This window comes from Macaca thibetana, chromosome 14, assembly GCF_024542745.1.
Source record: "Macaca thibetana thibetana isolate TM-01 chromosome 14, ASM2454274v1, whole genome shotgun sequence".
NCBI lineage: Eukaryota > Metazoa > Chordata > Mammalia > Primates > Cercopithecidae > Macaca > Macaca thibetana.
The window spans coordinates 29188069-29215205 of NC_065591.1; the positions used below are offsets into that span (position 1 = coordinate 29188069).

The 27137-nt window shown below is 44.9% G+C and overlaps 1 protein-coding gene across 3 annotated transcripts in view; it reads right to left on the minus strand.

Moving 5' to 3' along the window:
• Window positions 1-27137, minus strand: part of LDLRAD3 (low density lipoprotein receptor class A domain containing 3) — a 285609-nt gene that overhangs the window by 168832 nt on the left and 89640 nt on the right. The window lies entirely within an intron of this gene.

The window sequence follows — 27137 nt, forward strand, 5'->3', positions numbered from 1 at the left end:
TCCTGTTTGCTTACACATTGTTACATTTCTTCCCTGCTATACAAAGCTAGTTTCAGTGGGTCAACATATTAGTCTTTTCTAATAAAGACATACCTAAGGCTGGGTAATTGGAAAGAGGTTTAATTGACTCACAGTTCAGCATGGCTGGTGAGGTCTCAGGAAACTTACAATCATGGTGGAAGGGGAAGCAAACACGTGCTTCTTCACATGGGGGCAGCAAGAAGTGCCCAGCAAAAGGGGGAAAAGCCCCTTATAAAACCATCAGATTTCATGAGAACTCATTCACTGTCATGAGAACAGTATGAAGGTAACTATTCCCATGATTAAATTACCTCCCACCAAGTCCCTCCCATGGCACATGGGGATTATAGGAACTAAAATCAAGATGAGATTTGGGTGGCGACACAGCCAAACCATATCAGTCAGGGAGATGAATTTGAGACTGAGCTCCCATCTCCTAAGCTGCAGCACCTGATTGAAAGGTTTCTTCCTTGGCAATGATCGTCATGTTGCTGATGGGCTTTCTGTGTGTGGAGTAGCAGGACCTAATACTGAACACCTGGTGTTTCAGTAACAAAAAGAAAGACTTACCTGGCCCCAAAATGTCAATACTTTTGAGGTTGAAGAACCAACCCTGTACTAGGGAAAGGTCAATACTCTTGGATTTTTTGCCTTTTCAGATTTACAGAAACTTTATATTCTACATCATATGGGCTATATAGCCCATATTAATGGTTAAGATTATAAAGTTATTTTTATAATAGAAATCAAACAGACATGGACTCAAATCCTGGATCTATGCCTTACCAGAACTATAACTTTGGACAAGTTACCTAACTGCCCTGGGCTTTTCCTCTCTCATCCGTAAAATGGAAGATGAAACTGACCTTACAGAGTAGTTGGGAGGATTAAATGAGAAGATGCCTAAGGCTAAGAGTTTTTATTACTATAACTACCTTTTTTTTTTTTTTTTTTTTTTTTTTTTTTTTTTTAAGTTCCGAAAGCGGCTTGGTATCAGAAAATGGGTGACTGGGTCACCTAAAAATAGGGCTATTTTATCCGGTAACAATTAATATGCAAACTGGCAAATTTTATGAGCTAATAAGCAATTGAAACACACAGTTGATATTCCTCACTATTACGTTATAATCTAGCTAAAGAGAGACTGACCAAAGACCCAGTTGCCATAGTAATAAAAAGTTTCTGTGGGTCTTACTGATAAATGCTTTTTCCATTTTCCAGGCTGGGCTTTATGCACAAGCCCCCTGTGGTTGAGTCTTTTCTACTTACTAAACCTATTATCTTTCTGCTGCTCAAAAACCAATTTATTATAGTGAAAAGAGCCACCCAAAACAGGACGTGATGACAGCCTGTCATTTATTGTGGGTTTCTGTAATGGTGCTCCCCAGTTAGTAGTACCAATTAGCAGCTCAATAAGACATGCAGCTGCTTCTTAGCAGCTCAGTAAGACATATTAAACCACCTTCCATTACCTCCACTATGCCAGGTACCAGCACAAGATTCCTTCATCCTTGGCCAGGCGCAGTGGCTCACACCTGTCATCCCAGCACTTTGGGAGGCCAAGGCAGGCAGATCACTTGAGGTCAGGAGTTCAAGACCAGCCTGACCAACATGGTGAAACCCTATCTCTACTAAAAAAGTACAAAAATTAGCCGGATGTGGTGCCACGTGCCTGTAGTCCCAGCTACTCAGGAGGCTGAGGCAGAACAATCACTTGAACCCAGGAGGCGGAGGTTGCAGTGAGCCAAGATTGCACCACTGCACCACAGCCTGGGCAACAGAGCGAGACTCTGTCTCGGGGGGGGGGGGGGAACGATTCCCTCATCTTTACTGTAAATGAGGAAGAGGAAGAAGACACTCTTACTAATGTTTATTGTGTGTTCTGGGCTTTCATGGACTTTATCCTGCTTAGACTTCACGAAAAAACTGTGAGGCAGGAATGATTACCAGTACTGCACAGAAGACAGGAAGCATCACAGTGGTTAAGGAACCTGTCCAGGGACACACTTTTATACATATATTTATTTGTTATAAATTCATAATTTATTTTCATAAATTGAGTTGGCTGAGATAAATAAATACTTTTAAATGCGGAAAATGGGATGTTACAAGGAAAAGCAGAGAAGAAAGGTAATAGACAAAATGCATTTCACAAACTATTATAAGATCACTAGTATCAGGGCTGAAATTTTAGTTGAGTTTCCTTGTGGCCAAAATAACAAAGGAAGCATGATCAATAGTAAGGATGGAGAGAAGTATCCAGAACATTAGAAGTGAACTATTTATAAGACAAGAGATTTTTGGTGCCCCCACACCATAACCCCATCACACAAGCAAGCAAATCATAAAATGTGAGTCACTCCACCTCACAGGTTCATGCCATTCTCCTGCCTCAGCCTCCCGAGTAGCTGGGATTACAGGTGCCCGCCACCACACCCAGCTAATTTTTTGTATTTTTAGTACAGACGGAGTTTCACAGTGTTAGCCAGGATGGTCTCAATCTCCTGACCTCGTGATCCACCTGTCTCGGCCTCCCAAAGTGCTGGGATTACAGGCATGAGCCACTGCACCCAGCTGAGTTATATAACTTCTGATGCCTCAGTTTCCTTATCTGTAAAATGAAGATGCCAATCATGATACTCATCTCGCAAAACTACTGTGGAGATTAAATGTAAAGCACTTAGACTTTTTAGACTCCATTACATAAGTGTAAACTATTACTATCCCTCCTATTCCCATCACAGTCTATTGACTGACTATGTGCTAGGCATTGTGCTAAGCATGGGTGGATAGAGCCTTTCACAAGGCAGGGGAGGTCTCACTCTCAGTGGTGCTCTAGTCAGGGGAGGATGAAAAAGAAAAAAAACAAATCAGGCAGTGCTAAGTGCTAGGTGGTGATGTACAGAGATGTGATAGTCGGCAACTGGACAAGTAGTCTGGGTGTTGAGGAAAGGAATATCTATAGCAGAAGCAGTTCCAGAGAGGTTTAGAAGACAAGAAGTCAGCCAACCAAGGGGGAGAGGGGACAGCAGCCCAGACAGAGAGGCAACGTCTCGAGAACATACCTAAAGCCTGGAAAGAATCTGAAACAGAAAGAAGGGTTGGGCCGGGCGCGGTGGCTCACGCCTGTAATCCCAGCACTTTGGGAGGCCGAGGCGGGCGGATCACAAGGTCAGGAGATCGAGACCACGGTGAAACCCCGTCTCTACTAAAAATACAAAAAATTAGCCAGGCGCGGTGGCGGGCGCCTGTAGTCCCAGCTACTCAGGAGGCTGAGGCAGGAGAATGGCGTAAACCCAGGAGGCGGAGCTTGCAGTGAGCCGAGATCGCGCCACTGCACTCCAGCCTGGGCGACAGAGCGAGACTCCGTCTCAAAAAAACAAAAAAAAAAAAAAAAAAAAAAAAAAGAAAGAAGGGTTGTGGAGTGGGGCTGAAGCAGAGTGCCCAGGGATGGCAGGGGAGGGGCACAATGAGTCAGAGAGGTCAGCAGGAGCTGGGTTAGGTAGGGCTTCTTCAGCCTGGCTAAGGAGTTTGAGTTCAGAATTCTAGCTGTGATGAGAAGTCATTACAGGGGAGTGACCTTATTTATTTTTTTTTTTTTTTTTTTTTTTTTTTTGAGACAGGGTTTCACTCTATTGCTCAGGTTGAGTGACCTTATTTATTTATTTATTTATTTATTTATTTATTTTGAGACAGGGTTTCACTCTGTTGCTTGGGTTGAGTGACCTTATTTATTTATGTATTTATTTTGAGACAGGGTTTCACTCTGTTGCTCAGGTTAGCGTGCGGTGGTACAATCATGACTCGCTGCCACCTCACCCTCCCATGCTCAAGTGTGCCTCAGCCTCCTGAGTAGCTGGAACTACAGGCATGCATTACAGACCAGCTAATTTTCTCATTTTGTGTAGAGACAGTGTCTCACTGTGTTGCCCAGGCTGGTCTTGAATTCCTCAGCTCAAGTGGTCCTCTTACCTTAGCCTCCCAAAGTGCTGGGATTACAAGTGTGAGTCACTGTGCCTGGCCTGATTTATCCTTTATACAAGACCACTCAGCTGCCCTGTGAGAAATGCTCTGAGAGCACAGAGGGAGGCACAGAGGGAGGCAAAGGAAGCAGGTAGACCAGTCCAGGGAGTGACAACAGTGCCTTACACTAGCACAGGAGTGGGGAAGATAGAGAGCTGCGAATGAATTCAGTATCGTCTAAACCGGGATTCCTCAACCTCAGCACTCTTCACACTAAAGCTGGGTAATTCTTTGTTGAGGTGACTGTCCTATACATTGTAAGGTGTTTCACATCTTTCCTAGCCTCTATCCACATACACCAGCTGCAACCCCAATTGTGACCATCAAAAATGTCTCTATACATTGCCAAACGACTATGAGGGTTAAAATCACCTCTGACTGAGACCCACTGCTTTAGAAGTCGAGTTGACTGGGCCTGCTAATGGATTAGAACAGGGGGAGAGAGAGGACTCAAGAAGGATTTCTAAGTTTTTGTATGTAACAAGGTAAGATCATCTTAGACATTCAGAGGGCTCTCCCTCTATACCAGTGGGCTGGGTTTTGATTTTCAGTGCTACTCAATCATTCATTCATTCAAACAGTCCACAATGAGTGTCAGCCAAACCCAATGCCAGGGACGCAAGCGTAACTTAAAGAGCTCACAATTTGACAGAGACACAGACCTATAAGCAAATGGGGTCGATAAAGTAGGTCATATGCGTCAGAAAAACCCCCAAGACTGACCAGAGCGTGAAGGAAGACATGGCTCTTTGCTTCTGGGGGAAGTGGTGGGAGTGCTCCCGTGAGATTTCAATGTTGTGCCTGGAAGACAGAGGCACAGAGGGAAATGGCATGTGCCACAGCACTGGGTTTGAGACAGGGCTGGCGGGCAGAGAGGAGGAGGGAAGGAGCTGCTGCTGAACAGACAGGAGGGACCAGCCAGGAGGGCTCTGTAAGACACACTTGATTCCGTGTGCAATCTGGGAGCCAGTGGAGGGTGGTTGTTATTCCTACTCCTTATTACTAATGATTAAAGGAAAATCAAAGAGACATCTCCTGAGTGCTCAGAGGGCAGCAACCCCAGTGCTGGGCGCTCTACTTAGATGAGGCACTTCATCCTTCCTCCAGATGAGAAAACTGCAACCTAAAGAACTCAGTGACTTGCGCAAGATTTCTTGGCTGACAAGTGGCAGAGCCAGGATGTGAACCCAGACCAGCTGGCTCCAGAGTTCACGCTAGGCAAGGAAATTGTGACGCAAATGTGTGGTTTAGGAAGATCATTCAGGAAATAAAAATATCTGAGGATCACTAGTTTATGGAAATAAATGAGCAAGGGAAAATGTATTACATGGAAAGGTCAGAATTCATTTCCAGGCAATTGATGATCCAGGGAGGAAGACCAAGAAGGCAGAAGGGCAGCCAAGAGATAGTGGGGAGAATCTCAGCAAACAAAGGAGAGAAGACGAAGCGGCAGTTCGCAGCGTCCAGTACTGCTTCAAGGTCAAGTAAGAACAGATTTCAACATTTGCTGGATCTGACAACTAAGAGATTCTTGGAGCAAAACATTACTGTGGAGGATCAAAAGCCAGGTGCAGAGGGCCAAGGAGTCACACACTGGCTACAACAAAGGAGAAGGAACAAGAGCCAGTGGGACACTAGCTTGAGGAAGAGTGTGGGGCCAGGGGGGAGACTAAAGATGAGGAGGTAAAGAAGTAATTACTGCAAGGAATTCGCAAACCTGAGTGTAGATTAGGCTCCCCTGGCGAAACAGGATACAAGTGGGTTTCTGGCCCCATCCCAAACCCAACAACCTTTGTTTCCCAAGTTGGCCTCAATCCACCAGGGACCCTGACGATCACAGGAACCACTGAGTGAGGCAACATTTCTCATAGTGTGGTTCCTGGAACACTGGCAACTTCCTGGGTCTATCCTAGGCCTCCTGATTGAGAATATCCCAGAAAGGTCCTGGGAAGCTGCTTACTGAAGACTCTAGGTCATTCTGATACAGCCAGCTTAGCTCCCTGAAAATCATAAACTCTAGACTTTTGTGGCTCAAAGTGTAGACCTCAGACCAGTGCATCAGCAACCACCTGGGGGGTTGAAATTCAATCAGCCTCACCCCACATACCTACTGAGCCAGACTCTGCATTTTACCAAGACCCCCATGCCTTTTGAATGCATATGAAGTTTGAAAAGCTCTAGACTGCAATACAGGGAGGATTTTGGGGTTGAGGCGAGAGGTATCATGTACCCTCCTGCCACACCTATTTAGTGGAGAGTGCCCTGAGAATGTTTGCTGTAATTTTTACGGGAGATAGCAAAGTGTTCCTCAAATAAACCTCCTTCAAGGTTCTGATGCTTCAAGCCACTGCTGCACCCTCCAGGGCTGAGGAGCTAAGTCAATCATGATTTCAGACATTTAAAATGCAATATCCTTTTGCAGCAATGGGAAAGTATTGCACTTTATGCATTCCCAGAGCTCCAAGTGAATCCTGAAAGCCTCCTCCATACAGACCTGCGGTGGTGTGCACTTACCCACAGACGGCAGCAGAGCAGAGTGGTTCAGTGGCTCAACTCAAGCCAGAATGTCTGCCTTCAAAACTTGGCTAGGCCACCCAAGTGCCTCAGCCAGTTACTTAACTTCTCTAAGCCTCAACTCTCCAACTGTATAATGGGGATACTAGCAGGACTCAGGTGATGTGAGGACTGAATGAGATCATCCCTGCAGAGCATTGGGTGCCCATTATATAAAATTCAGCTGCTCTTTAAAGGCAGGCTGTCAACCGGGCGTGGTGGCTCACACCTGTAATCCCAGCACTTTGGGAGGCCGCGGCGGGCAGATCACGAAGTCAGGAGTTCGAGACCAGCCTGACCAACATGGTGAAGCCCTGTCTCGACTAAAAATACAAAATTAGCTGAGCGTGGTGGCGTATGCCTGTAATCCCAGCTACTCAGGAGGCTGAGGCAGGAGAATTGCTTGAACCTGGGAGGCAGAGGCTGCAGTGAGCCAAGATCGCACCAGTGCACTCTGGCCTGGGTGACAGAGCAAGATTCCGTCTCAAAAAAAAAAAAAAAAAAAAAAAAAAAAAAAAATAGGCAGGCTGTCTGACCCCAGAACCCCTACACTACATGCTCACTTAGGGTCTCCACAATTTTGATTAACCATAAAGCTACCCAAACTCATTACTACATGTGTAGGTCCACCTGCAAGAAAACCATTCTGTATTTTCACAAGGAGGAGAACATTCCATTTAAAATTACAGAGGTCTGTAGTTGTAAGGGTGCTTGGAGGTAACATAAGCACTTTATAATGAGAAAACTAAGGCTGAGAAAAGCTAGAGTGCTCACCCACAGCAAGAGTTCATTCTTTACACCAAAGTATACTAACTAGGAAGACCACAGGCAAGTGTCTTTTAGTGCTGTGGTTTCTGCCCTGCACACGGGCACTGTGGCTGCACAGGCAATGGCTGAACCAGGGAAGACTGGCCCTTCTGGGCTGATTGTGCCATCTGTCAGTCCCCCAGGCTGTGCCAAGCAGTGGGAGTGCTCCTAGCACCCTGGAATTAAATGAAGAAGAAGCTGCCAGGAACCCTCTGTTTCTGAACATGAAAGCCCTTCATTAGCTTCTGCCTCTGGTCTTTAAATCCAAGCAAACTATCTGGATACCATGGCTTGAGATGATGATAACAGGCATCTGTGCAAGGGCTGACAGAGACAGAAAGAGAGGGACAGATAAGACTCTCCAAGAGTTCATACTCCTTGGGACCCAAATCAAAAAGGAGAAAAGTTGAGAGAAGATTTACCTTCAGAAGAAAAATTAATTACAAGCAGGAATTGGGGTCAGGGCAGGTGGAAAGGGAGGATATGAGGCTGTTAAAGTGAATCAATCAAGTGATCCTTTAAAAGTGCTGAGAGAGCAATGGGTGGGTGTGTGGGTGTGGGGGTGTGTGTGTGTGTGTGTGTGTGTGTGTGTGTGTGTGTGTGTGTGTGTGACAGATGGAAGGAAATCTTATTCTTGCTCAGCAATCCCATCTGGCCTCCTGGTAAGAGAAAACTAGCTCTGAGACAGCAGTAGTGAAAGAGATGTAAGAATGCAAGCAATGATTTGCCCCCACAAATCCTAGTAAACAGTCACTGTTCTTTCATTGATTCATTCAACAAATGTGTACTAAGCATGTCCCACGTAGCAGGAGCTAATGTTGTTTGGTGTGGGGATAACAAGGTGTATCAGTTAACAAGGTATATCAGCCCTTTTCTGACTGTACTGAAGCATCTGATTCCTTGGGAAATGAAAACTATATCAGTTTACTGTATCTTCTTGTTTACAAGTCAAATGTAGAGAGAGGCAATGTTTTGGGAGCAGGGACAAGGGGCATCTACCTAGCCTGGGTAGGAAGGGAGAGAAGGCTTCCAGTAGGAGATGTCATTGTGGAATGAGGGGCCTCTGTCTTTACACAATGGCCCATAAATCTACCTATTCATCCATCCACCTATCCAACCACCCAACTATCCATCCATCCATGCGTCTATCCATCCATCCATCTGTCCATCCATCCATCCATCCATCCATCCATGCACCCATCCATGCATCCATGCACCCATCCATGCATCCATCCATCCATGCATCCATCTATCCATCCACGCATCCATGTATCCATCATCCATCCATGCATCCATCCATCCATCCATCCATCCATTCATCCATCCATCCATCCATCCATCCATCCATTCATTCATCTATCCATCCATGCATCCATCCATCCATTCATCCATCCATCCATCCATCCAACCATTCATCCATCCATCCATCCATCCATCTATGCATCCATCCATCCATCCATCCATCCACACATCCATCCATCCACCCACCCATTCATCTACCCATCCATGCATCCATTCACCCATTCATCCAACCATCCATTCATCCATCCATTCATGCGTCCATCCATGCAGCCATCCATCCATGCATCCATGTATCCATCATCCATCCATTCATCCATCCATCCATGCATCCGTTCATCCACCCATCCATCCATGTACCTATCATGCATCCATCTATCCATCCATCTATCCATCCATCCATCCATCCACGCATCCATCCATCCATCTTCATTCTTTTTAAGCAGCAGCTTCTGTTGATGTTTTACAGTTCTGTACTTCCATCAGCAGAGAAATCAAAGAACTGGGTGATGTCGATCCTGTAAATAACCAGCATCTCTGGGAAGATGCCAGAGGGCATGTTTCTATTTAGAAGGAAAAGAAGGCTCAGTAAAGTAAAACTCCATGCTCTAAGTTCCATGCAGGGTCAAGAAGAGCTGCTCCTCTACCTTGCTCAGCCATGGCAGAGTATCAGTCTACTCTGGAATTCACTCACAGAGGCACTGTTTTGTTTTTAAAATTGTTTGTTTTGTTTTGATTTTACTCACATCCCCTGCAGTCATACAAAGGGTAAATACAATGCTGCTCCTATGTAATTTTCCTCAAGGCCAGCCTTAGATATAAGACTGCAAAAAGGATTGCCGGTTGGTGGGAGAAAAATCCTGGCAGAATTAACAAATTAAGTGATGACACAAATCTGCCTTTGTACTCCCACAGTCTGGAATGAAAAACAAAATATTTCTGAAATGCAGAAAATGGCGGGGGGGGGGGTGGGGCGGAAACCTGGCACATAACCTGGGATGTTAAAACAGAGAGCGCAGGGAAAGTGTGTTTCACATGTGCATTGTTTTCATAATCGTTCACACTTGCCAAAGTTTGGTTTGCATCAGAGGATGATTATACAATCCACAGTTTTATGTTTTCTTCTGAAATACACCCTGCAGGGCAAAGGGAAGAGTGCAGGACTGATGGACTCTAGGGAACCCCATCCATCACTTTGTCCGTGGGCATAGCTAACTGCTAGCATTAGGGTGACTCCTTATAAGAGTCACATGTCCACAACTTCCTGGAGGTGCTCATACAATGTTTCCAGGTAGCCTCTGTAGTAACTGTGAAAGGCCGCATCTCCTAATGGTGCATGGCCCATTTGCAGTGTCAGGGGCACTGAAGAGAGATCTTAATGGCATCATCTAAAAATCATCCTTAACCATGAACATAAGACTCTCTTCTGGGGTCACGGGAAGAGGATTCCAAGCAGATGTGCACCAGTCACTTCTGATTATTAGAACAGTAGTGTTGCTGCTGCTGGTGGCAGCCAAGGCTGACGCCTACCAGGCACTTTGCATACATCCTCGTATTTATTTCTTGGACAGGTGGCAAGACTTACCTAGACACACAACACAGCCAGTCATGAGTGAAGCCGGGACCTGAAACCAATACAAGCCTGAGCATTTCTATTAACAGGGAGCTCATTAGCACCCAAGGTGCTCCACAGCTACCTTTAAAGAGCTGCAGAGAGATTTTGGCTCATTATGAGAAATAAATTTCTGAGTACTCCCATGCTATGATAGTTGGAAGTGAGCTCTGTTCTGGAAAAAGACAGTTACGGTGCTGTCTTTGGAATCACAGATGTCAAAATGAGATTTTAAAAAAGAAAGAAAAAAAAGGCTGCTTAGAGAGCAAGTCCAGTAGGAATCAACCCTTTTGTCTGTTTACCACAGAAGTCTCTGTGAAAATCAAATCTCAAGCCCAATAGATATTTTTTTACAAAATAGACTTGTAGCTGCTTTGCTTTCAGCAAGGACAAGAGTCCACGCTCCAAGCCCCCATGGCTCAGGTGCTCTCCTTTCTCCCTTTGGCACTCCAAGAAGTACAGTTAGAAAAACACTGATAGGAGTCCTACTCCTCACTGCAGAGATTTAAAAAAAAAAAAAATCAGACCCCAAATCAGAGAGCTGGGTCCTAGCAAATCCCGATTGGTCCTTATGACAGATATGCTAGACCCTTCACACATCAGCTGCCAGGACCTGGGCAGCATTTCTCTTTATGCTTTAATTTATGCTCCAAGGACTACCAGTTGCATGTACTTTGATGACATTGTTAATAACTATAGCTAATTCTTTTCAACAACTAAGAAAGATCAAGCATTGTTAATACCAGTTAAACATATAACAGGTATAAATGTATTTAAACTGTAGGAGGTAGATACTATTTTATTATTTCCCCATTTCACAGATGAGGAAACTGAGGTACAGAGAGATTAAATAACATGTCCAGTATGCAAAGGAACTAGGACAAACCCAGATTGGCCCATGTCAAGCTTGTGTATTTTCAAGCACGCCACACACCGCCTCTCGTGCAAAAATAAGATGATGTTAGAGAAGAACAATTATCATTATCCCACCTTCCAGAGATACCCACTGTGAACAGGCATATAATCTTATTGGCAATATTTGTTGAAATTTCCAATGGACAGGAGCCTCTTGCTGAGAATTTCATTTCTGGCTCAGATAAAGTCATTTCCTCTCATGGGTATTGCAATGAGAGCATCTGTGATCTATTTTATTTCTTTAGGAGATAATACGCATGAAAGAACTTTAAAAGCAAAACAAAGCAATAACCCGTATCATGTTGCCATCCCATTACTTAGCACTCCCTCTTCAAAACAGTGTGCTTTTGAGGCCACCATACTAACTGCAATGCATCTGCCTGAACTTAGCAGAAGGAATGCTCTGCTGGACATTTCCTCTACCCAGATATCAAAAGAGGTTGGCAATGCAAGATTTGTCCAACCAAATTCCTCACTCAGTGAGACTTAGTCTAGTCCTATGACAGATGAGTTTCAAAACGGAGGGAGCGCCAGACTCCCCTGGGCTGCTTGTTCAGGTGCAGACTCCTGGCCTCCACTCTGTTTCTAAGAATTCTATTCCAGCAGCTTTTGAGTCATCCCCAAATCTACATTAACAAATGAGTAAGATGACCCATCAAGCACAAATTTAGAAAGTACTGGTTGGGCACTGTCCCTAAGAGCCCAGGAGCCCAAGGTGGCAAAGAGCTTAGCCCTTTATTTTGTGGTTATTCAAGAGACAACTCAAAACTTATTTTGTTTCGTTTTTCTTTTTCTTTTCTTTCTTTTTGTTTGGCAGCACCACGCTGAGCCACCAAGATAACACTCCAGTACTCCTTTATTCATTCAGAAAATTTATGAGTCGTGTCATTATGGTTAGTCTGGTGACTAACAGATGATGGCAGGCAAGCATTTACAACTTTTTGGCCATAACTTTTATACAGGAGAATTTAAAGCATGAAGTATTGTCAAGAGTTGCAACAAACATTTGTTGAATGCTTACTGTGAAGCAGGTGTTTTCTAAGAACTTTACAGAGAGTCATTTAATCTTCACCAGCCCGTGGCATAGGAACTATTCCTATCTCATTTTACAGATGTGGCAACTGAGGTACAGAGAGGTTAAGTAACTTGCCCAGGATCACACAGCTAGGTAGAGGTACAGCATGATTTGACTCACTCATCTGACTTTGGAGCCAACACTCTCAACCCTGTTGACCACTAAGCACACGGCTATTTCCTTCCCTTGGCTTATGCAGCCCTGCCTGCCTGACCCACTACATACTTCTCCAGGCACCCCTGAAATCTCTCCTCTTCCTTCCAACCAGCCATAGGAATCACCATGGGCAGGCCTAAATATGCAGCATCCTCTTCTTTCTTTACCCTCAGGGCTGTATTTAGGCTTTCCTTTTCCATGAAAGTTCTTCTACCCTGCAATGGACTGGATGTTTTTGTCCTCCTGAAATTCTTCTGTTCAGGCCCTAGTCTCCAATGTGATGGTATTAGGAGGCGGGGCTCTTGGGATCTGGTTAGATCATGAGGGTGGAGCCCTCATTAATGAGATTAGTGCCATTATGAAAAAGGCCCAAGGGAGCTCAAGCATCCATTACACCCTATGAGGACACAGAGAGAAGACGGCTGTCCACAAACCAGGATGCGAGCCCTCACCAAACACCAAATCTGTCAGTGCCTTGGTCTTAGACTTCCCCACTCCAGAACTGAGAAAAATAAGTGTTGCTGTTTATAAGCCACCCAGTTAGTAGTATTTGAATGGATTAAGATACTGGCACTCTGAGAAGATTAAATAGAAAAATAAAGCAGAGAATACATCCATCTAAAGGGACACTCAGTATAGGCTCTGAGTGCCAGTAGTGATGAGAAATGGAGAGGATGCAGCAGCCAGGTCTTGAATCAAGGCGGCCAGCACTGTCACCACTGAACTACACTCAACTTTCCCTTAACAGCATCTGACTGGCCAGTGGCCTCCATTCCAGGGAACTGGGAATAGCCCCAGCTTGGATTTTAAAGTCAGACAAGTGGCAGACACCCACCGTGTTCTGCATCAGGGCCATCTGCTACCTGTCATCCAACAGCTTCACTCAGTGGCCCACCAGACTGCCTGCCCTGCTGCCTGGGGACCGACAACAACGTGAATATGTGGTTTGAGCATCAAAAAGCAGGCACTACCCAGGGCTCAACAGGACAAGGTCTACAGACATGCAGCAGATGATGGTGATGGGCTTGCACAGGCTCAGGAACAAATATACAGCTACCAGCAGGATCCTGCTACAGTTCACCTGTCATTGGCTAAAATGTTCAAAACAGCCAAAGGAAAACACAGATCATGGAAACCTCCTCACCACAATCACCTACTCCTCCAACAGTGTCCAATCCATCTTGGAAGCATTCTCTCGTAGCTCTCTATGTGATTCGAGAAGGCAACAGGAGAGCCTCTCTCCCTCCTCTCTCCAAATAAACAAAATTCTCAGGTCTCTTCTCCTCACCTCCCTCTCAGAGGTCAGTAAACATCACAGGCTTTATTGCTAGATCCCAAAAGAGCAGGAGAGGCAAACAACCCTTCACTTGACAACAGACAGCAGCAGCCAAGATGGTCTTCAGACCCTGCATATTTAAATCCCATGGAGAATGAGACACTAACTTTTTGTCTCTCCACCCTTATCCCACCAAAATGAAGGGCATGGATAATAGAAATAGGTAACTCAGGTACATGCAAATGATGCCTTTCCAGTGGAGTAAGAGACTGTATTTTAATTTGAAATTAACCTGGAACTCTGTGGTGCTATAGAACACCGAATACTTGTAATGTAACCTACCTCAGTCCTTTGCCTTCCAATCACTGATTCTAGAACACCCAATGGCCTTTCAGCCCTAAGACATTCCCCACATTTTATGTGACTCCTCTTGTAGTGATCTGAGAAAAGGACATGGCATTAACCACGTCAAAACTAAAGTTTCTGAAGAGGGGTATGCAGTTACCTTTTGACTTTAAAGATTCTCTACCCCCATCTCCTCCCACTCTAAACCTTTAGAAAACTAATATTCAAGTGTTACTAGCGAAAGTCTCTCTGGTCACATGTCTGCATTATATGAATGCACCATATTCTCTTTTTTTTAATTATTATTTTCTCATCTGTCTCAAGATTTTTTTAAAAAGTCATTTGGCGACTGCACACTAGCTATGTTGCAGATAAAAGTGCAAGTCTGCATTAAAAAATAAAAATAAAGACTGCACACCCTAACTTGGATCAGCAAGATTTGTCTGGATGTGCCAGGAGAAAATTTTTTTTGATGTTCTGTGATTTTGCAGCCATTTAAATTTTATTAGCAATTACCAAGCGTGTTACCACTGACTATATTTTGCAGTTACAGCCAAGTCCTGGCAATGAGAGCATGCCAGAATGACAGGGGCCCAGGCAACCTGACCACACTCATTCCAGAAACACAGAAACATGACCCCTGCCCCCCAGCTCAGAGCTATTTCATTAAGATTCTCCCTTCGCAGGCAGAGAAAAGGCAGCACACACTGCTGATGATAATGAAGCTCTCTGGAAGTGGGGAAGAAGACTGGCGAGATGGAATGAAGCTGATATTTGTGCAAAAGAATTGGTTTAAAAGATGACTTTAAGACGACTCCATGCCACTCACTTCTCAGCTGGTGACAATATTGGCATTTAAATTGGTAGTTTCCAAGAAAGCAGTGGCAGGTCTCAAACAACAGCTGCTGTCACCTAGGAAGGACCAAGGGAGCTGGAAGGGGCCTGGTGGGATTCTTGCAGATGCCGTCCAAGTTTCCCTGTCACCACCAGAATAGGATCAGAATGGTAACAGCAGGGATATGTGATGGGAGATTTAACTAAATAATGAAACAAACTTTCTAAGAACTGGGGCATTTAGTCACTTCAGAAAATGAAACAGTCACTCTTCTCCTGGGAGTTACTTAATTGGATAAGTTCTTCTCAGTTTTTCTCTAGGCTCCAGGAAGCCTTATCTCAATAGACTTGACTCAACTTCTTCCCAACCAGAGTCTTGGGTCTTCTGTCCCAGCTTCAAGGGAGGGAGCCCCGGGACCTCAGGTAGATAGTCTGATTCTTCTCACCCCCTGGGCAGTGGTTGGGGGTGTCAATGGGAACTCAACAGCATTGTAGTTGGAGTGGGGCTCCCCATCCTAGGCTGTCCCCCAGCCCACTCCTCAGAACCAGACTATGACAAGCTCCCCAGGTTCCATCTCCTGAAAATGGTTCAGGGAAAGGAAGGGGCTAAGTTTGACTTATGTGCTGTCAACCTGAACATCCACAGTATTTCTGGGCTAAGTTTGACTTATGTGCTGTGAACCTGAACATCCACAGTATTTCTGAAACAGAACTGTCACCTATTAGAAAGGAGAACCTATGGAGCATCACCCAGCTCATCTTTGACACCTGAAGGAGCCTGGATCAAAAACTCTCTGGCAACCCTGGAGGCTCTCCCTTTTAGGGCACAATGCATCCCTGAGGAAGGCAGAAGATGGAAACCATATCACATTAAGTGCCTGTTATGCAGCAGGCGCCAGCACCTTCATATGTATTTTCACCCTGACCCTTTTCACATCTGCTCCCATTTCGCAGATGAAGGAACTGAGATTCCAAGAAGAGAAGTGACTAGCTAGGGGCAGAGCTGGGACCTCCACACTGCCAGGAGTACAGCTGACATTGATGGACTGCTTCCTCTGTGCCCGCTGCTGTTTGAAGGGTTTTCAAGGTTTCAGCTCATTTAATCCTCACAAAAATGCCAGGGGAGTTATGAGGAAACTGAGGCCAAGTACCTTGCCCAGGTCGCACAGCTCCCAGATGATGGAGCCAGGATTCAATCCTGGCAGTGCTGGCTGCAGAGCCAGGTCCTTCTCACTCTGCACCCTGTCTGCTATCCTCTAAGCACAGCACCCAAAGGAAAACATAACACACACATGGTGCATTGATCTGTTTGGAAATGTTCAGCACCGTTGGCTGAAACATCATATGCTAACAATCAGAGAAAATTAGTGCATTTCATTGAATCCAAGATGCCACTGAGTGCAAAGCACACCACTATTTTGTGCACAACTAAGAAAGAAACAACTCTGCCAATTAAATTAGACACTGTTTTCTTAGTCCATTGAAAAATGTGGGGAAAAAAATGTGTGTCTCAGAATTTTAAAAACACTGGAGGCCTTAGAATGATCAAGACGGGGAAATACATGATAGATGCAGAATGGACATGGTTCTCCATGAGTGCAAAAAGTAACCTAATATCTGATTTCTCAAGAAAACCTGATAATCCTAATTTTTATGTGCAAGCTCTTGCTTTATAAACACTGGCAACTAATTCTTGTTTTTCGTGTCCTTGTGCAGGACAAACAAAACCTGACTGCAGTCCAAACTGGCTGGGACTCTCAGTTGGAACCCTCCCAGGTTCCAAGCGGGGCTGGACAGCAGAGAGCTGGTGACACTGTGCTTAGTCCACAGCAGCCCCCTCCAGCCCCAGAGCTACTAAAAGCACAGAACTTTCACAGACTGCTATACACACTAACTAGCATTTAGAGTATCTTCACATTATGGAAGTGGCCAAAGGAAGGCATCAGATTACAGAAGAAAAAAGAGTACATCCAGCTGACTTTAAAAATATATGTATTTATTTATTTTCTCATTTGAATCAACCTTCTTAGGCATTCAAATCATCCCTGTTTTATTGACACACTTGGTTCTGTTCCATAACCACTATGCTACAAAGGCAGAGGTAAAACAATTAATAGCGATATTCCCCAAGTGAATGCAGTGAGCATCCACACAGCATGGGGACCGCCAGGCAGCTGAGTTTGCAAAGGCCTCCTCCGGTGGTAGCTGCTGGTCACTGGGAGCTTCACCTCCTCAATATTTACCCAGTGTAGCAGGTTGAACAGTGCCCTGGGCCCTGTGAATGTGACCTTATATTTGGAAATTGGGTCTTTGCTGATATAATGAAGTTAAGATAAAGTCATACTAGATTAGGGTGGGTCTTAAACCAATGATCAGTGTCCTTAAAAAAGAAATTTGGACAAAAAAGCAAAGAGACACAGGGACAGAACCATGGATGACAGAGGCAGAGAAGGGAGTGATGCATCTACAAGCCGAAGAACACAATGATGGACAGTGTATTAGTCTGTTCTTATGCTGCTAATAAAGACATACCTGAAACTAGGTAATTTATAAAGAAAAAGAGGTTTAATGGACTCACAGTTCCGCATGGCTGGGGAGGCCTCACAATCATGGCAGAAGGCAAAGAAGGAGCAAAGCCACGTTTTACATGGCGGCATGCAACAGAGCTTGTACAGGGGAACCCCATTTATAAAACCATCAGATCAGACTGGATAAAGAAAATGTGGCACATATACACCATGGAATACTATGCAGCCATAAAAAAGAATGAGTTCACGTCCTTTGCAGGGACATGGATGAAGCTGGAAACCATCATTCTCAGCAAACTAACACAGGAATAGAAAATCAAACACCACATGTTCTCACTCATAAGTGGGAGTTGAACAATGGGTACACATGGACACAGGGAAGGGAACATCACACACTGGGGCCTGTTGGGGGTGGGGGCCGAGGGGAGGGAGAGCATCAGGACAAATACCTAATGCATGTGGGATTTAAAACCTAGATGACGGGTTGATGGGTGCAGGAAACCACCATGGCACATGTATACCTATGTAACAAACTTGCACTTTCTGCACATGTATCCCAGAACTTAAAATTTAAAAAGAACTTACCATGTAACCAAAAACCACCTGTTCCTCAAAAACTACTGAAATAAATTTTTTTTTTAATGAAACAAACAAACAAAAAACCTATCAGATCTCATGAGACTTATTCACTCTCACAAGAACAGTACAGGAAAAACCCACCCCCATGATTCAATTACCTCCCACCAGGTCCCGCCCATGACCACGTGGGGACTATTACAATTCAAAGTGAGACTTGGGTGGGGACACAGAGCCAAACCATATCAGAAAGCAAATCAGTAGAAGTGAGGACAAGGCAAGGAAGGATCCTCCCCTAGAACCTTCAGAGAAACCATGGCCGGGTCGACAGCTTGCTTTAGACACCTAGCCTCTAGAACTGTGAAAGAATAAGTATCTGTTGTTCTAAGCTACCCAGTTTGTGGTATTCTGTTACAGCAGCCCTAGGAAACTAATAAAACTGGAAAGATTTGGAGCACTTTGTACTTCTCCACTTAGTGTAAAATTACCAACATCTTCAAAAATCTATCAGGGGCCTTTAAGAAAAGTTTGCATACAGTCAAATGCATGTTATGTGTAGCCTGACAACCTGGAAACGTCCGTATGTAGGTGGGTGCCTATCAGATGCCCACCTGAAACTTCATGCTGTGATTCCAACATCTGAACTGAAAGTCCGTCCTCACCACAGGCCACGAGGCACAAAGAGCACATCTAGAGTGGCAAGAAGGAATCAGGAAGACAGTAATTTTTGCAAGTTCTAGGCCTACAATGCTGAAGGCCACAGGGAGTGGTGCTGACTTCAGGTCAGTGTGGTGAAGGTGGAAGAGACTACATACTCATGGAGGCTGAGAAGCCTGGGCGCTGAAGCAAAATATCGTCATTAAAATCCACTTAGGTGTTTAATTGTGCAGGGCTCCAGCAGAGCTGAGAACAGCCTAAGGCAGCCACTCTGAGGGTGGGCGCCTACTGCAGGTCCATTAAGACACAGGTCCCCATCTGAATGCAGAGGAGGTACCTCCAAGCTTCCTTCCCCGCAACCTCAAGAGCCTGGCTCACCTCAGCCCCTCAAATGTTTGTTTCCTTCCCTTTTGTACCAGTTTGGGTGTCTGGCTGGCTCCCTGGAGCTCTAAGCTAAAAGCAATTTCATGCAAGCTCATGAATGTGTGTTCAAGACTGGACAGTGAAAAGCAGATGTTGACCTAGCAGATGATGGTGTTTCCATGGCACAGGCTCTCGAACTAAGAGCAAGAAAAGATTGGGTGTGGGAAGGGGAAGTGCAGGAGGGAGGTGTTGGGAACAGGGCAGTAATAACTCCCAGCATTGCGCTGGCCAGGAAATGTCACCAGCATACATGTGTTTGAGGGAATAGGGTCAGCTAGCATTCACTGAATGCTTAACTCACACCAGGTACCAGCTACAAGCCTCACATTAGCTCATGTCAGACTCACAGAGCTGATCTTCACCTTGTCTGCACCAGGAAACAATACCTATTGTTTAAATCCACTCCTTTCTAACTGGCTTAGGGCCTGGACACAGCGCTTACTAGATGTTTGAAATATCACCCCCGAAATATCACACCTCTGGGATAGGCACTGCTATTACCTCCATTTTACAGATGAGAAAACAGGTGCATGGTAAGCCCCAGGGCTGCACACGTCATAAATGGAAGCTGTGGGGAGAACTCAGTACTGTCTGGGCCCAAAGCTCCTGTTCTTAACCATAGGATTTATGGTTTTGAATTTAAGACTAAAGAAATTCAGTGAAGTGAGGATCATGCCAGGAATTAGGTGAGTCATTTAAAAACCAAATACAAACAGAATGACTCAATGAGAAAAGAGGCAACGCTAATATACATAGGTCTTGGATTTCCTCCATACCATAAGCGCTGTGAAAGAGCATGTCTTTTCATTCCGAAGTGTTTGATGGACAGATCTTTAAACCACGATGATATTCTCTAGACCCTTTGGAGTGCCAGTTATGTATTCTGAGGCTCAGCTCCTTCAGAAGGCCTTTGGAATTCAGCCCTTAGCTAGCAGTGGCTTGCCAAGAACCAAGATGCGAAAAAAAACCGGACACCTCACTCATATGAGAAAGCAGTGGGCCTCCAGAAGGAACAGAGGGTGTGACTCTTCCCGAGAGGCCGGGCAGTAGGGGGGTTAAGAAAAGGTCCACGTGGACTGGGCAGAGGCCGGCTTCTGGTGATGGTGGTCACTCCTTGGCTTGCGGGTGCCTCCCTCCAGTCTCTGCCTCTGTTGTCACATGGTCTTCTTCCCTCATATCTTCATATTATCTTCTTATAATGACAACATTCACATTGGATTAAGGGCCCACCCTACTCCAGTACAACCTCATCTTAACTAATTACATCCACAAGGACCCCCATTTCCAAATAAGGTCACATTCTAAGATATGGGGGTTCAGATTTCAACATATCCTATATCCTTTTGGAAGACACAATTTGACCCATAACAGTGAGATTCTTACTTGCAAATTGTTAAAGGAAAAAATGAAAGCAGGATGTCTGCACATGTCAGTCTGTTAGACAGCTGCAGGAAGCTATCATTCACTATATAATAATTTTGGGGGTTTGTTTTGAGATAAGGTCTCACTCTGTCACTCAGGCTGGAGTGCAGTGGCACAATCTCAGCTCACTGCGACCTCCACCTCCCGGGTTCAAGTAAATCTTGTGCCTCAGTCTCCCGAGTAGCTGGGATTACAGGTTCCCGTCACCACATCTGGCTAATTTTTGTATTTTTAGTAGAGTCAGGATTTCACCATGTTGCCCAGGCTGATCTCAAATTCCTGGGCTCAAGGGATCTGCCCGTCTCAGCCTCCCAAAGTGCTGGGATTACAGGCCTAAGCCACCAAGCCCGGCCTATAATAATTTATTTTTTAAAACAAAGGAGATAGGTTGATAGTCGTGTTAGTTTGCTAGGGCTGCCATAACCAAGTACCACAAATTGGACAGCTTCAACCACAGAAATTTATTGTCTCACAGTTCTGATGGCCAGGAGTCTGAAATCAAGGTGTTAGCAGGCTTGACTCCCTCTGGGGGCTGTGAGGCTGTGAGGGAAGGATCTGTTTCAGGCCCTCTCCTTGGACTGTAGATAGCTGTCTTCTTGCTACAAGTCTTCACATCGTCTCCCCTCTGTACATATTTCTGTGTCCAAATTTCCCCTTTCTATAAGGACACCAGTCATATTGGATTAGGACTCACCTAATGACTTCATTCTTACTTGGTTATCTTTTAAAACCCCATCTTTAAATAAAGTCACATTTTGAAATACTAGGGGTTAGGACTTCAACACAGGAAAATTGTGGGGGAAGGTTGGGCTACAATTCAACCCGAAATGATAGTGCTGTGCCAGTTCTGCTTTCTACACAGTGATGGGGAGACCTGAGCCCACTGCAGCTGCACACAGTGACTGACAGGCTGCCTCCCTAAGCCACAGCCCATCAGCCAACACATCCCCTTCTCTGAGAAACGACAGAACAGTCCAAGAGAAGAAGCCGCAAGCTCTATCCATCCTATGAAAGCTTCCTAGGCTGGGCGTGGTGGCTCACGCCTGTAATCCCAGCACTGGGCGGATCACCAGGTCAGGAGTTCGAGACCATCCTGGGTAACACAGTGAAACCCCGTCTCTACTAAAAAAATACAAAAAACAATTAGCTGGGCGTGGTAGCGGGCACCTGTAGTCCCAGCTACTCGGGAGGCTGAGACAGGAGAATGGCGTGAACCCGGGAGGCGGAGCTTGCAGTGAGCCTAGATCGCGCCACTGCACTCCAGCCTGAGCGACACAGCGAGACTCCATCTCAAAAAAAGAAAAAAAGAAAGCTTCCTGATTTCCAGAGGCATTTTGTGTGTGGAGCCGGTATTAGGTGCCCTAGAGAAACAGCTGAATTCCTGGTAAAGCTTAGTAAAGGTAAAGGATAACTCAGAATCCAGCTTTTTCCCACATCTCTACTTGCCCTGTAGTGCAAGGTTAAAAGAAAATATAGGTGGCACCACCTAGAGGCAGAAGGCGAGGAAGATGCTAAAAAGGAAAGAGGAAGAGTATGGAGCCTGAACAATCTCAACCCCAGCTTTCTTGCTCTTTTATATTTCTTGGGGATCATTTGCCCAAACTTGCCCTCTCAACCCTATCTCATGGATTTATGCCTTCGCACCAGAGCAATAATAACACATGTTCAAGAAATGGTCAGAAACAGTAAAAGCAAGTAAAATTCAAATCCCATTTTTGCACCTACTTTCCTATAGCTGGATTTGGAGATTCGTTCATATTTTATCATTTGACAAAGTCCTCAAATGTATCCCTCCTCCACACCTCCCCCCAACCAAACACACCCATCAAACATAAATGGCCAGGTCTGTAAACGCAAAGCCAAAGACATCAATCGGTGTAACTTTCCAAAGGAGAAAATGAACCGCCATGGGAAGAGGATCCCAAACATTCAGGATCCCCCCCAACCACTTGGTTAGAACACAGACAGATGGCAGCTAACATCGACACAGAACTTAAGGCTCTTGACTCCCAGTCCCCTGTGGGTTCTGGAAATTTGGATTGCTGCTTTATTACAGAAGGCAACACCAATCAAAGGACAGTCTCTTCAAGGAAAACATTTCAGAAACTCCCAGGACTAACAGCCATGTAAATATTCATTTCCATAGGAAACCATTATCGATGTTTTTAGAATCTTTTTATAAAGCAGGTTCGACAGGATAATATGTCATGATAGCAGTAAGATTCCATTTCAGCAGGGTAACAGATAACTGGAGAAAAAGACTGAAAGCCCCCACTGGGGGTCTCTGACAGAAGAAGGTTATGGAGACTTATTTTCTGGGCCAACAGGCAAGCTCCACGGAATCGCTCTACTGCTCAATTTCCTCATCTGGAGATGACACCAGCCCTTTACTAATAAGGCTTCTGCAATGATCAAATGAATCAATAGAATGTAAAATGCCTGGGATAGTGTGGCCTAGAGGAAGCTCTAATAAACTCTCCTCATAATCAGGACTTTCATGGTGCTTCCTCGTTTTTCTAAAACATTATCTTTATTCCTTTTATTTTAAAGCTATTTGGATAAAACTATCTCTGAGGGCATTCCACTAACTAAGAACAGAAATACACTCAAAGTGTCCCCAAATGAGCCTCTTCTATAGATTCAAGAGGCAGAAAATCTAATGTCTTAACTCAGCTGGAAATTAATTTTAGTCCATCAATAGGTATCTCACAAAGAAATAAAACTAGTAAGTAGAGGTAAGGGAAAACAATCTCGCTAGATAATTTTTTTAAATTAAAAAAAAGTAACCGTTTTCAATTATTAAATTAACCAGAAAAATATTTTTTAAAGATGTTACCCAGGGCTGCCACGACTAAAATAAAGTCATAGTTTTCACACATTGCCAGCAAACTAGTGCAAAACTTTAGCAAAACAAGTGGGCACTCAGTGTCAAGAGCCAAGAAAAGGTGCCTTCCCTCTCACCCAGTAATTTTAATTCTGAGAATTGAGCCTAAGCAAATTTCTCAAAACAGAGGGGAAGTCATGTCCACCCTCCTGTTCACAAGTGAGCACTGTTTCCCATAGTGGAAAACTGGAAAGAAGAGAAATGCCAAATTATGTGTAAATAAACCATATTATAGCAAGTTAATGGCACTAAAAATGACAAAGAGGAAAATGGGGGAAGATACAGAAAAAATGTTACCAGGTTGAAATTGAAATGTTACATGAAAAAATGTCAAAATATAAAACTGTACACCCCTGGCGATTACACTGGGGAAAAGCCTGAATGAGAACTTCCAGAATGCCAACAGTGGATCTGAGTACATACGCTTTTCCTCCTTCTCTGCCCTCAGTTTTTACAATATGTGGTCTTATTACCTTCATGATAAAAATTTTTTAAAAAATTCTTCCTGTCTGGTAAAAATCCTTCCTGTGCTGTGGATACAGAAGAGCTGCTCACTGCCTCATATCCCACCATGACACACCTCTGCAGGCTCTTTCTTGCCCTTTGGAAAGGGCAAGAATTCTCTCTTTTTTAAGAAGCGTATTATCTTCCCAATGCCAAAGCTCCACAGGGCACTTGAAGTAATCACCTCTCTGAGGCGAGAACACTGCCACCTTCACTCGCCTCCCCTTCGGTACCCAGTTGTTCCAAAGAATCAGAGAAAGGGCTTCGTAGCTCATGAGCAAGACACAGAACCAGTCTCCCTCCCTCCGGGAAGGCGGCAGGAACTCCACATCAGCCGTTCCAATCATCCTTGAAAAGGTGGTCAAGTTGGTCACCCTGGAGACCTCAGCCCTGTCCACCCTGGCTCTGGCTGAAACCATTGTATATTTCCATGATCTGGTTAAGCATAAGTTCCTTAAATGATCCTAAACATTTTGATCAGCAGAAGTAAAAGTGCGGAAGAGAGTGAAACAGAAGAGACTGAAACACAGGGGGATGGTTAACTTACTGTGTGTCTACCCGACAGAGCATTAGGCAGCCTCCCAAAACAACTGTGAATCCTCAATATAGAATGTGGCCAAGGGCCTCTAATGTTAAGTAGAAAAAAGCAGGCAATTGAACCGTATTTCCCCATGACAACCACCAAATAAAATAGTTGGTACAGATTTAACCAATAATAGTTCATGTTTACAAGCCACTTACTGTATACAGGCACTGCGCTGCGTGCTTCATACAGGTTAAAACTTCACAACAGTGTTAAGTATCAGAAGCCTTTATTACCCCTGTTTTGGAGAGGAGGAAATTGAGGCACCAGGAGGTTAAAGAATTCTCTTTAATTCTCCCAAAGGCTAATAAAGTTTAGAACATTCTGGTAAGTTTCCCACGATCACACAGCCCCCTAAGGGGGAAGAAGGGCTCAGATTTTGACACAAATAGGCCTTCTCAAGGGCTCACACCCTCAAGTCCTAGGCTGGAAGGGAATATATAAGAAATTTTAAATGAAAGTAGAATTTGTTTTAGAAAAGGGACTTTTTCTCCTTCCCTCTACTATCTAAACTTTCTAATGTTCTGTTTTCACAATTTAAAGACAAAAAAGAAGGGCTACAGAGAGAGGTTAATATACGTTTGGGGCGCATAGTTTTTTAATTATGTTTTGCTCAAAAGACTACATAAATGCCACTCAAATCTCCACCACACTTGGGTGCTAAAGGTAGGAAGTCAGGAGAAAAAACGAATGGAGAATAGCCAAGAATGAGCCTGTTCCAAACCAAACCAAGCAGCTCCAGGTAGCTGCCAGCAACATCTTTTTAAAAAAATATTTGCTCTCCACCATGTCTTCCCATTTGAGCATGAATTCTAAAATCATGAGATTTTGTGACAGGACACAGAATGCCAGAGATTGCACTAGTATCACACAGCTGCTACTGACAAAGCTGGGAATACAATTTAGGAATTAACTCCTTAACCCTGCGTTCTTTCGGAAACATCATGTCCCAAATATTCCCAGGTCAGCTAACAACAATCCGCATGTGCCGATGGTCAAATATACACCGTATCTCAAAAATGGTAACTTGGCACACTTGTATAGTGTTTAATAAATCCTTAAAACCAGACAGATGACAGAGCTCACACATACTATGCCATTTGCTCAGCTTACTAATGTTACAGCTCTAGTAATTCTGAGGCCATGTTAGAAACAGAGAAAAGCTAAACTAGACATAATAATTTTACAAAATAATTCTACAGGCCGGGCTTGGTGGCTCACACCTGTAACCTGTAATCCCAGCACATTGGGAGGCGGAGGTAGGTGGACTGCTTGAGCTCAGGGGTTCAAGAGCAACCCCGGCAACATGGTGAAAAACCCTGTCTCTATAAAAAATAAAAATACATTAGCCAGGCGTGATGGCGCACTCCTGTGCTCCCAGCTACTGGGGGTGGGCAAAGTGGGAGAATCACTTGAGCCCAGGAGGTGGAGGCTGCAGTGAGCTATGATCATGCCATTGTATTTCAGCCTGGGCTGGAAGACAGCAAACAAACAGTTCTGCAAAAATAAAAATTCACGCGTATAGTCATCATTTCAGAAAGGTCACATGCAACAAGCAGTATGAAGTATTCTCCCCAAAAAACACACCTCAATTTTCCCATCCCAGAAACTTCTCTGAAGGGCAGGAGCAGGCACTGGGGATACGGGAACCCTTGGATGGGCAAAGGGCCAGTTTCAGAGGGGGCAGCTTGCTCCAGAGGTATGTGAACTCCAAAGCCAGTGCCCCTTTCCGTGCGTCAACAGACAGGGGCCCCAAACTCTGGTCAGAGGTACCCCTTCCTGTGCGTCAACAGACAGGGGCCCCAAATTCTGGTCAGAGATATGTTAAAAACTCAAATGATTGGCTGGGCGCGGTGGCTCACGCCTGTAATCCCAGCACTTCGGGAGGCTGAGGTGGGCGGATCATGAGGTCAGGAGTTTGAGACCAGCCTGGCCAACATGGTAAAACCCCGTCTCTATTAAAAATACAAAAATTAGTCAGGCGCAGTGGTGGGCGCCTGTAATCCCAGCTACTCAGAAGGCTGAGGCAGGAGAATTGCTTGAACCTGGGAGGTGGGGGTTACAGTGAGCCAAGATCGCGCCACTGCACTCCAGCCCCGGGTGACACAGCAAGACTCCATTTGGGGGAGAAAAAAAAAAAAAAAGAAGTTCAAATGATTAACCTGTCCTCAGCTGTTTCCTCAGCTGGCTTCCAGGGAGACAGCAGGCTCAGAGCCAGGACACACAGTTCTACTGTCAGACAGGCCACGTGGCCTGGTGCCCAAAGCACACGAAAGAGCCAGGAACCATCGTCTAGTCATGTGGTCTCAAGGCAATCCCCTGTGAGACAACACTGTGCCCACCACTTGTCAGTCATGTTTCCTACCTACCAGGGCACCCAGGAGGACAACCACACAGGGCACATGGCCAAGCTCACTCTGCAGAGACAAACTGAAGAGGAAGAGAAATACACCTCTGCAGGGCAGGGAGCAGGATCACTTGACACCACGGACCCTTTCAACTCACATCCCCGGTGCCTCTTTTCTCGTGGATGACCATCAACCCAACTCTCACACATGTTTCAGCGGCACAAAACAGGCAAAGGGCTGAAAAGGAGGTGGGGTGGGGAGGATCACAAAACCATCTGATCCTGGTGGTGCCCATT